A 12,267-nucleotide genomic window follows, 5' to 3' on the forward strand; every position below is an offset into this window, starting at 1 on the left:
GAGCAACACCGAGGGTTGCGATCCCGTTGCCGGTCCCGGTCCGGTACGGGCGCGACACTGAGGGTTGCGATCCGTTGCCGGTCACGAAAAAAGACAAAAACGAAAAAAAAAAATAAAAATAAAAAAATAAAAGTTACATATTCTGTTTATATTTTTCTGTGGTTTCCTTAAACTTAGAACCCATTACTTACTTTCACACATGTAACTTTGCCAGTATTCATGTCTTTTTCCCAAGCATGTTTTTACTTCCCTTTAGGCTATCTCTTCTACATCCTTCTCCTCTCCTATGTAGGAGGTTTGGTGGAGAAGAAGCTGGCAGTCATGCTTGATTTGCCATTTGGACCATAATTGGGTGGCTGGGACTGAGTCTGGCTCCCAGTTTTGAGCTGCATCAGAACTACAGATTAATGTTTCCTGTTCTGAAGGAATAGAATTCTGGGGCATATGTAGGCATTAAGACATTTTCATAAAGCATTTATTACTCAAAGAACACTTTCAGGACTTATGGCCCTACCATAAAGTTTAATAAGCAAAAAACATATTGAAGTTGGGTTTTCTCCTTGTACTTTTTTTTTTAACTAGGCAAAGAACTTCATTAACCTTTTTTCCAACTTTATTCTCAGCCTTCTTCAGCTTTATTAGCTGCAAAGAATGAATTGTGTATAAGCAAAAACTGAAAAGAGCTGCAGTGTCCAAGGAGCTTTGGCTTAAAAATATTAGACATCCAGATTTTATCAGATCCTTAAGCAAAACAATTTTAAAAAGCAGTTATAAAATAGCACCTTCCAGAAACCTCTTCAAGTTTTATCTTCTTCAGAAGTTCACCCAATTCAGTTTGCCTCATTCTTGGAAACCTCATCAAAATTCTCCACAAGATCTGGAACTTCATCCTCCTCTTCCCCTGCAGTAGCAAAGTGGTGCTTTTCCATCCACAGATTGGGCAGAGCTACAGCCAGTCTCCTTAAGCTAGTCAGACTGTCTGCATCAAGCTGGTTTGAGCTGCTGGGTAGCATTTCTGTCAGCTGCTTTGACTCACCATGGCCTGTAATGGTGAAAGTGTTCACTGCCAGAGATGCCTGAACTTTAGGGTTGTTAAAGTTAATCACTGTTCCTTGGTTTGTAAACATATTCACTTCAATACCAGTGATATTGTTTACCCCTAATTTCTTTAAGGAGAACTGAAGTTTTTTCCTCATCTGCTGTAGCTGTTGTATGAATCACCTTCTTTCTGCAAAAAGTTCCTTTCCCACCGGTGCACATTTGTGCCTGCAGTTGGCAAATTTTTCTGGGTTCATTATAGTTTCTTTCGTCTTGTCAAAGTGGAAAAGGGTCCACACCCTTTTTTTCTTTTAAGCCATATGTAGACCCTTAAAGTAAAAATGTACAGAGAGATTATTCAGCAATAGGAACCTGGAGTTCTAAATACATTTATATTATAAGTTAGATGGAATTTCCACTTACACAAGAGGAAACTGAAGCTGAGAGGGGTTCAGAGACTGCAGTAGAGCTAGGATTTTTCATCCGGGACACCAAATGCAGTTTGTCCATATCATATCTGAACATCTTGACTCTGTTCAGCTGTCCAGTTCTGGAGTCAGCCCCTGGCCACCCTTGCATATTCTTATCTGTCACCTGGATCTCTGGCTTTAGGTTTGTTCTCTTATATCCACCCTCTACACAGTTGTCCTGCCGTCCTGTCTCAAATGCAAATCTGCCCTGCCTGGAAGAAACGACTTCTGGATTTACTCTCTGTTGTCCACCGCGGTTGTTCCCTGTTTAATTCTTAATCCTTATTCTTAGAGCTCCCTGCCTTATACCTCGTGAACCCAGCAGCACCAAACTATTTGGAGTCTTCCTTGCATTTAATGAATATGAGTGCCATTTATGTGTTAAGCAGCCTGCCAGGGGCTGACAACAGCTTTTTTAATGATCCAGATGGTGAAGGTATTGGCCCTGGACAAGGAGAGTGGCAGTAGATGTGAAGAGAAGTGAAAGACTCATCCAATAATGAGGAGATAGAATCAATAGGACTTGGTGAGAAAGAAGGGCGTTTTGGATGCCTCCTAGGTTCTGGCCTGGGCAGCTGGAATGATGGTAGTGATCTGAGAGTGCCAAACAAATATGAGAGTATTACAGCAGAGAATACTTGGTAGAGAAACTTACGGTGTCAGAGATATGTTAGAACCCTGGACTGTGTTCTGATGTTAACAAGCTGTGTAGCATTGGGCAGTCACTTTACCTCTGCCAGCCTTGATGTCTGTATCTGAAGTACATCAGATGACTTTAACTTTTGCCGCTTTAAGTAGAGAACACTTCCAGTGTGATTCCATGCAGATTATCTGACTTCAGCTAGCCTCTCCTTTCTATGCTGTATTTTCACCTATCCATTTCAGAGCCTGCTGTGTGCCATGCACTGGGAACTAAAGCTAAATGAGAGTAGGTCTCAGTGAGCTTCCTGTTCTTGATGAGCTCCTGTTCAATCAAGGAGACAGGCAAATCAGTAATAGGTGCACTAGACCAAATAAGGTGCTGTGGTGGAAATATGTGTAGGGTTCAGGGGAGCTGCACAAGAAAGCTTTGTCAGTTGGGTGCAAGGAGTGGGAAGTGTGTCCAGAAAGAGCAGTGACCCTTGTTCTGAGTCTGGAATGAAGAACAGGCAGAAGTGGGTGGGAGCAGCATTCCAGGCCCAGCCTGCGCCTAGTTCAGGAGGTGGGGGGAGTCAGGAGAAAGATGGACAGGACTAGCCCATGCAGGGTCTTACAAGGCTTTTCAGGGAATTTGAACTTTGTTCTCAAGGCTTCAGGACGTAGGAGAAATAATATGGTTGGATTCACATTTATCCCTTTTTAATGCCTAATATGTTTCTTTCATATATTAATGTTAGATAAACTAGACTTTAGGGCACAGAGTAGTATTTGAAATAAAAGCAGTTATGTCCTGATAAATAGAGCTGTTCGTCAGGAAGATATATAATAATCCTGAATCTGTATATGCCTGATGACTAGTCTCAAAAGATAAAACACCTGATAACTAGTTTTGAAAGATATAAAGCACCTGTACCAGCTAGCCCCCAAACAAAAAAAGATATAAAGCAAAAATTGAGAAGGAAAAAAAAACACACATAAAAGCATGAGATGAAAAAAAATAAGACCTCTCAAAAACTGATAGGTTAAGCAGTCAGAAAAATTAGCAAGTACATAGAGGAGTTGAACAAAATAATTCAAAAGGTTGATATAATGAGCTCTCACCCAGAAGTTATAGTGCTTTCAATTGCTTGAGGTCCATAGTGAGGAATACATTTTATATCATGACCTTGTGAACACATACATGTTTGTATATTGCAGAAACAAAAGTTTCATGAAATGACATTATTCCTTACACTGCAGTTTTTCTATTTTCTGTTCTGTTTTATTGGTGTTAATGCTGATCTCATTATACAAAATTGATTTCATGACCCACTAATGGATTGACATCCTTTTTCTTGAAAACACCAAGTTTAAAAAAAACCACATACACGCTTTTTAAGCACACACAGAGCACTTGCAAATTGGATGTGCAAATTCCCCTCCCATGCCAAGCCTCTAGCCTGTTACCCCTCTGTCTTTCCCTTGCTAAAACAAAGATGACTTTGACTCCTGTTTTTACTGAGTCAAGGCCATCTGATATGGTCATCTGCTTCTCTTTTCCTTTCTATATTTAGCCTTTTATCTTTTCTTCCAGACCTAGAAGAAAAAAATTGTATCTTCCTTGCTTTCCAAGGTTAACTTTTACACCTGCATTTTTTATTTCATCATCTCTGTTTTCTTTTCCTCCTTCAGTATGGCCCCTTGTTCTTATCTCTAGATATTTCTTCTTGACCATTCCATCATGAACTCAGTCTTAATGGGTTTAACAGATTCTCAACCTGTACGTCAAAGATTATCAATGACTATTATTTTTAGTCATTAGACTATAACACAGTCATCTTTACAGTTTTTTCTAGTTTATCCATGTGGAGCTTAAGATAGAGGGCAGTATTTACAAAGATAATGTCTAAAAGATATTGTTTCTCCCAGCATGGCCAGGAGGCAGAGCTGAGATAACAAGGAAACATATTGACCCAGAGACAAATTTAGGTAAAACGTTTAAATCAAATTTTGAAAATATATTTATCAAAACTTTAGAAAATTTAAGTCACGTGAACTTGAAAAGTATACTTATTTAATGAGTGTGCATTAATTGTAAGCCACTTTGGTACCTTGCAGACAACACAATTACACATAAAGACATGAACTTATAACATACAGCTTACACATGCATATATGCAGACATAAACAACAAGAACAAACAAGGATCTTGCAGGTTTTGTTCAAGATGTAAAAAAGCACCAGTAAAAAGGACAGACAGGTTTATATTGTGTTTTTTAAAAAGAGATCGTGAGGCCTCACACTGTTTTAAAGAAAGCAAGATAACGAATTTATATTGTAAAGCAAAGTATGCAAGCCTTTTCAAGAAGATGCAGAGAAAGTTTTCCTTTTTTAAAAAATGGCATAGAACTTTACCAGAGGATTTTGTGAAAAAATACATAGAGCTTAGAAGAGAATTTAGAAGTCTGTTTAAGATAACCAGCTGGGTACCAGAAAATTTGAGACCATCTAGTTAAACAGGTAGATTTTAGTTTAGTTTTGGTTTCTCAAATGAGTTATTGAGCTTGAGGGCTGAGCTATTGAAAACTATTTGACTGTTGAAGTTTTTAAATATACCTCAGGTCGATTTGGAGCTTGTCATTATTGTCATTAGTGGTAGTCTGATGTGTACCATCCCCGGTGAGATGGGTTGAGGTGTGATGGCAAGGCGTTGAGATTTTGGGATCAGATTCAATTCCTCATCTGGTTTGGGGTTCCAGATAAGGTTTAACAGCCTTAGCAGGAATCCATAGCGGGCCTGTGGGTGAGAGAACAGACATATACCCTCTCCCCTGTGTTAACAGTTCGACAGGTCTCAACCATTGTGGTCCCGTCAGCAGGTGGCAGAATAAAACCAAGGGTCCAGGTCTCTTTAGGAGGCATAAAGTGTCATTCTGTGGCCCTTAATTTTTGGGAATTACAGTTTAAAAAATTTAGTGTGAACAGAGCTTTAAAGACCTGTTCATGAGAGGCCAGTCCTATATCTATATTACTCCTCCTTCGTTTACTTACATGAGATTTAAGAAGGCCATTAGCTCTTTCAACAATTGCCTGGCCAGTGGGGTTAAATGGGATTCCTGTGACATGTTTAATGTTCCAGTTGTCACAGAATACTTCAAAGACTTTGGAGGTGTATGCTGGTCCATTATCTGTTTTAATTTGTTTTGGAATCCCCATGGCAGCAAAAGCAGAAAGACAATGTTTTTTTAACATGTTTAGCAGTTTCTCCTGTTTGGGCATTGGCATGAATAAGACCAGAGTAAGTATCAACAGTAACATGTAAATGTTTAAGACGTCCAAAAGTGGAATAATGAGTGAATTTCATTTGCCAAATTTCATTACCTTTTATTCCTCGAGGATTAACTCCTCCAGGGAAATTAGATTTAGAAAATCTCTGACAATGGGGACAAGCATGAACAATATCTTGAGCTTGCCTGTAAGAGATCTGATGCATGTTAGCCAAAGCTTGTGCACCCTGATGAAAAAACTGATGAGAATCAATAGCTTTCTGTAAAACAGTATTATACATAACAAAGTGATCAGCCATATCATTTCCAATTGATAAAGGGCCAGGAAGACCGGGATTAATAATATCAGTATCATACCCAGTAAGTACTTGACAACGGTGTCTTCCCCTAGTGGGTAGCTGAATACATTGTTCTAATTTTAGAGAAGGGTAGAACATTGTTCTACCCTTTTTTATTGACAGGGTAAGAAAATCTGTTCAATGACTCCTATTTGAGGAAGAAATTGGCAAAGCAAACCTGTGAGACTGTGGGGTATTCAAAATAATGAAATGAATGACTTGAGATTTAACAATACATGCTAATTGTCTGGAATGTAAAAAGGATTCAATCTGTTTTAATTCTAATTTTGCTTCTTCAGATAAGTAATGAGTGGAGGACAGAATGTAAAAAGGATTCAATCTGTTTTAATTCTAATTTTGCTTCTTCAGATAAGTAATGAGTGGAGGACAGATCAGGGTCTCCCTTCAAGGTATTAAACAAATGTTGTAATCGATAATTTGGAACACCCATAGAAGGGCGGAGCCAGTTAATGTGGCCAAGTAATTTTTGTAAATCATTTAGAGTAACAGGCTCCTGAATACGGAAAGATACATTTTGTGGCCGTGTATTTCTCTTAGTGATCAAAAACCCAAGGCATTTCCAAGGCTCCTTTTTTTGAATTTTATCTGGAGCTATTTGTAAACTGGCATTATTAACTTGTTTGATTAAATGTAAATAAACTTGTGATAGCAGTTCTGGATTATCATGAGCATTGTCAATTTGTCTAGTTATAGCATCTTGAAGACAATAAAATCTGTACAAGGCTCAGTGGGTCCCTGTCTAACAGTAGTAAAAGATTTAGTGGGAGCATTCCAGGGACTATGTGATGGCTCTAAATGTCCCATTTGTAACTGTTGTTTAACAAGTAGCTTGATTTAATTGCTCCCCTTTAAGAGGCCACTGCTCCACCCAAACCCAAGAACCAGGAGTCCATTGTAATTTGAATGGTGGGAGCGTGGCTGTGGCCATCATGATAAATTTTGAACGAGATGTCCCAATATAAATATCTCATTGAGCAGGGAGGTCTTAGCCCTATAGGGATCCATAGGGTTTGAGGGAAATCTGGAACATAAGGCATAACAGAGACAGTTTGTCCCTTGGGGCCAGTACACAACAAGGGATTTTTACTTTGATAAGGGATTTTGAACCTGCCTAATCCAGTAAGTGTAACTGGTGAAGAAGTTACTTTCACAATGGAGTCCAGTCCTTTTTAGCAATTATGGTAATAACATCAGCCATCGGATCTGTAATTAATTTTTGTTCAACAGATAATATCAACAGTGGCTGAGTCTTATCTAATCTTTGTATCCAAAACGCATCAGGGGAAGCAAGAGGTTGAAGTTTAGATTTTGTTTCAGGAATTTTGTTCTAAGCCTTTATGGCTGCTCTAGTTGTTTGGCCAAGTAACATGTCCATGCTAATTTGAACCTCATTTTGTAAATTTTTGAATGAAATAGCATGTAAGGCTTCCCGATATTCCTGTAGCCATACAGTATATTGAGCAGGAGTTAAAACAGTTTTTCCAAGTGTTTTCCAATCCCAAGGGATCATATTATATCCATTAGCAATTGATTCTAAGTATCCCTTAGTAAAAGTACTATGTAAGCCATTTTCTGTTATGCTCTTTTTAAATATTTCAAACAAGGAGAATGGGAGGTTTTCATATCTTGACTGAGTCCCAGTTCTTACAACAGGAAAGACATGACGAGCATCAACTCCCATGTTATGTCCTTCTTTAAGACAGGACTCCTTCAAGGGAGCAACTGAATTGTTTGCCTCCAAAGGTGGAGCTGGGGGGAGAGGAGGAGGAGGAGGAGGCAAGGATTGTTTTTCATGCTCTTTAATGGCATAAACACGTTTTTTCCTTTTGTTAAGTTCCTGAATAACTTTTAAAGCAATTTGACAAAATTTCCAAACCACTACAATCAATAATAATTTAGTTAGATGATGGTTAGTTACTTTATACCCTATTGCCTTAAGGAGACAGAGAAGTAGTGAACTATGTTCAACTTCCCTCTTAGACAGTAAACTACCCATAATTGCAAGAATAGATAGAAAATTGAGAGAGTAAGAAAGCAGAAGTTCTGGGTGGGGTTTTTGCTAAGTATAGTTTACCAAGTTTAACAATAGAAACTGGTAACCTTCAGTAAGACAAGCAAGGTGACATTCCATAATGCAATTTGCAACAAAAACTTGATTTTAGCAAACATTCTCTTCTTATAGCAGTTTCCCAGTATCTTTACATATCAATCAGTAACCTGTCTGTCTTTGAGCCAGCAGCCTTGCTGTGTTACAATTCTTTATCTTACAACAGAGACTATAGCCTGGGGAAAATTTCCTGTCCTATGCAAAGTCAATATTTGAAACTGCAAGGCTTTGGAAAACCAGGCCCTGTGAAGTACATTTGCTTTATGCATACTCCACATTCATCCACTGCCAATCCATTTGTAATGATTTTCCATGTCATTTCAAGCACAGACTGCTGCAGTAACCTAGCTGTTTTCCTACCTCCAATCTCCACTTCCTTTCAGCTATCATTTTGTGAAACACTTGTTTCTGGTGCATACATATATATGTGTATGTGTCCACTAGGTCATGATGTAAAAAGTATTTCTTTCTTTTTTTTTTCCTTTTTGTCTTTTTTTTTACTGACCGGTAACGGGATTGCAACCCTCGGTGTCGCGCCCGTACCGGGGACCGGCAATGGGATCGCAACCCTCGGTGTTGCGCCCGCACTGCGCTCAGCCAGTGAGCGGGAACCGGTCTCCACATGGGATACGAACCCTCGGCGGGAGCACCACTGCACTCCCAAGCGTCGCACTCTCCAGTGCACCACCGGGCCGGCCCTAAAAAAGTATTTCTTACAATGGACCTCAGACAATTGAAAACACTATTTAACTTTTGGATGAGGATTCATCATATCAACCTTGTGATATAATCCCTGGCTGTAATCTCGTTTTACTTATGTCATTATCAACCTGCCATAATCTCCTTTTATTCAAGTCTCTCCATAGTTGGCCTCAGTTTACTTTTCCAGTCAATTCAGATCGCTGCTGTACCCATTGATCTTTTGTTATTTAGACTGTTTGCTCTTTTATTTTCTTTTCATCTTAACCTGATACAGTGACTGGTTCCTTTCAAGTACTTGGTATGTGTTTCTCCAATGATCAAACAAATTTCAGACCAAATTTGGTATGTACTTTCCTCTGTTTTATTTTTCTTACAGCTTTCCTTATGCCCGAAATTCCACTTCTTTTATGTAGCTCTCCCTGACTACTTTAGCTCTCACTTTTTCTTCTTCCTCCCTATTCCTAGGGCTCATTTGGTATCCAAGGGGTAGAGTCTTACAACTGAGGTCAGGGTTGTAAGGTAATGGGTAGCTGGAACACTTTTCTTAGGTGGGAAATGTATCTATCCCTCTATGGCAGATGTTGGGAGTTGGCCTGTCTGATACAGGGATTCTAGCTTACTATTTGGAAAGAAATCAGGGTATTTTTATTCCAGTGGGGTAATCTGTTATTTAAAATTTAACATATAAAATCAGTAAATATTTAATTGATATAGGGTTAAGAACAACTTTTTAAACCTAAAGGTAATGAGAATGGTAGATTTGTATAGAGATTAAAAACTGTGATAATATTTGCAAACTTGCCAAAGAGTTGTAGTCCTTAATACAAAAAGAACTCCTAAGTCCGTAAGGAATATAAAGAAAAATTGTTAGAAGATATGAAAAGAAAACCATAGTAGAAAAAATATAAATAGCCAATTTTATAATTAAATGCTTAATCTCACCAGCGATGGAAAGAATATAAACATCATATTAAGCAACGGACACCATCACATTAGCAAAATTTTAAAAATTCTAAATGCTGGCAAGAGTTCTTTAAAACAAGCATTTTCGTATGTTTCTGGCAGAAATCTATCATGGTATAACCTTTGTAGAAAGCAGTTTGGTAATATTTGAGAACTGTAGTGGATTGAATTATGTCCCCCAAAACTCCCTGAAGCTTGAATTGTGTCCCCCAAGTTTTATGTATTAAAAGCTTGGCCCCCACGGTGACTCTTAAGGGGGTGGGAAATCCTATTGTGGTTGAAGGGCGGAGCCTTGAAGAGGTTATTGGATTGTAAGACCATGCCATAGTGAATGGATTAAAAATGGTGGTCAGGGGTGTGGTTCTGAGGGCTTGAAAAGAAGAGAAGAGTCTGTCTTTCTCTGTTCTCTCTGCTTCCACCATCTTGCAATGTGAGACCCCTGGGTCACTGTTGCCACCACCATCTGGACTTTGGACTTCCCAGCCTCAGAAACTGTAAGCGATAAATTTTGTTTTCTTTATAAATCACCCAGCTGCAGGTATTTTGTTATAAGCAACAAAAATGGACTAATACAAGAACTTTAAATTTTTAATGTTTTTACCTGTTAATTTCATTCCTAGGAATCTGTCCTAAAGCTATTAATTAGGGAAGCAAATAAAATATTTGCATAATGTTCATCATTTATCACAGTGTTTTTTATAATAGAGAAAAAATAGGAAATCACTTAAATGCCTACTAGTAGTGAGGAAATACTTCCTTAAGTGGAAAATTATGCCACCATGAAGTATAATTTTGGAGAATATTTTAAAGACATGAGAAAATACTCATGAAGGGCCGAGCCCGTGGTGCACTCAGGAGAGTGCGGCCCTGGGAGCGCAGCAGCGCTCCCGTCGCGGGTTCAGATCCTATATAGGGATGACTGGTGCACTCACAGCACACACTGGCTGAGCGCGGTGCAGCCGGTCTCAAAAAGGACAAAAAAAAAAAAAAAAGAAAATACTCATGCAATATTATAAGAAAAAAATTAGTATACAATGTTATATTTACAATATTACAATTTGGTATGCATACAAATATATGACCTGAAATGTAGCAAAATGATAATTTATCTCTGGGTTGTGTGGAGGAGCGAGACATTTTTTTCTCCCAATTTTATAGTGCTACTTTTATAATGATGCATGTTATTTAAAAATTACTGTCTTACTGATTACTTCCATTTGTAGTTTCTGAGAGAGGCGCCATAGCAGGATGGCTTAGAGTGCAGGCCATGTTCAGGCTTTCTGAGTGTAGCTCTGCCTTGAGTCGTTGTATGACTGAGCCATGTTACTTCTCTAAGCATTGATTTTCTCGTCTGTGAAATAGGACTCCTTTAATACCTAACTCACAGAGATGTCAAGATTAGAAATGATAATGTATCTGACAGCCTTTTTATTTAAAAAAATTTTTTTTTGTTCTTTTTGAGACTGGCCGCGCCGCGCTCAGCCAGTGAGCGCACCGGCCATCCCTATATAGGATCCGAACCCGCGGCGGGAGCGCTGCTGTGCTCCCAGCGCCGCACTATCCCGACTGCACCATGGGCTCCGCCCTCTGACAGCCTTTTAAAAAAAATTCCTTATTTTACTTTAATTCTTGCAATAAAAGCAAATAAGTCAACTTGTTTGCCTCCCATTGAATATACGAGTATTATAACAAAGACATTCAAAATACAATAGCCAAAACTCAAAGTGCATGCTGGAAAAAGCCTAAATTTCTCTGAACAGGGAAAAAGAAAAAACCTCCAATGAATTTGGACTATTAAGTGTATAATTACCCTGTGAGCTACAGATTGAATATGTTTCACTAAAATAAAATTTTAAATGGTAATAATTAAAATGTGATTTTAATTTTCTGCTGAGAGATATATTGTTTTCATTCTTGTTGATCTTTTTCAGCTGTTGAACTACTGCAACTCTTACATTTGTCACTATGTATATAACAGCCTTTTGCAACTTGGGTTCCACAAGAGAATTAATCCTTGTTATCTGTAGGCATCTGTTGTGTGTAATGAATTTGCTTCTCTCCTGTGCATCTAGAATGGTATCAGTTATGTGCCATCTCATTTATCATAAGGGATAAATGAGAAAACAGTCACCCAAATCATTGTCTGTTCTGTGGTTCAGATGAGGAACCCTGCTTGAAATGTCTGGCACACAGTAGACACTCAAATGTAAATGGTACCTATCTATTGTTTTTTCCCTAGAAGTCATATAAAAGAACAATGGCTTTCTGGATTTTTTTGCTTGATGTAAGCATCTTTGGGAAAAGGTATTTTCCAGAGTGTGATCCAGTAAGTGGGCAGCTTTATGGCTGCTTCTCAGGCCTTGTTTTCAGATCTGGGACTGGCTCTGTGCTATAGGACAGAAGGCAGTTCCTCCCATTTGCCCTCTTGTAGTGTACCAGCCGCTTTCCTCCACTATAGGGCGCCAAGGTGCTGCTTCCCATCTAGACAGTTTCTGAACATCAGTTTTTTTCCCCATAACTGTCCTTATAGCAGAATCCTTATTCAGGCCGCAGGTTTAATGCTTTCTCACAAATTGCTTTATGATTAAGTGTTCAGTTCTGGGTGTTCATAACTGTTTTTTGGGACATTGATCATTTTTGATCATTGATCATACTGCTAAAGATACTGTTTTAATATGTTTTCTGGTGAATATTTTCTCATGACTGCTTATTATTTTATTTTA

At 38.6% G+C, this 12,267-nt stretch overlaps 1 pseudogene; it reads right to left on the minus strand.

Moving 5' to 3' along the window:
* Positions 1-799: 799 nt before the first annotated feature.
* LOC103597373 lies at positions 800-1,563 on the minus strand (annotated as a pseudogene).
* Positions 1,564-12,267: the final 10,704 nt, after the last annotated feature.

Source organism: Galeopterus variegatus, unplaced genomic scaffold, assembly GCF_000696425.1.
Source record: "Galeopterus variegatus unplaced genomic scaffold, G_variegatus-3.0.2 Scaffold2292, whole genome shotgun sequence".
In the NCBI taxonomy this organism is placed as follows: Eukaryota; Metazoa; Chordata; class Mammalia; order Dermoptera; family Cynocephalidae; genus Galeopterus; species Galeopterus variegatus.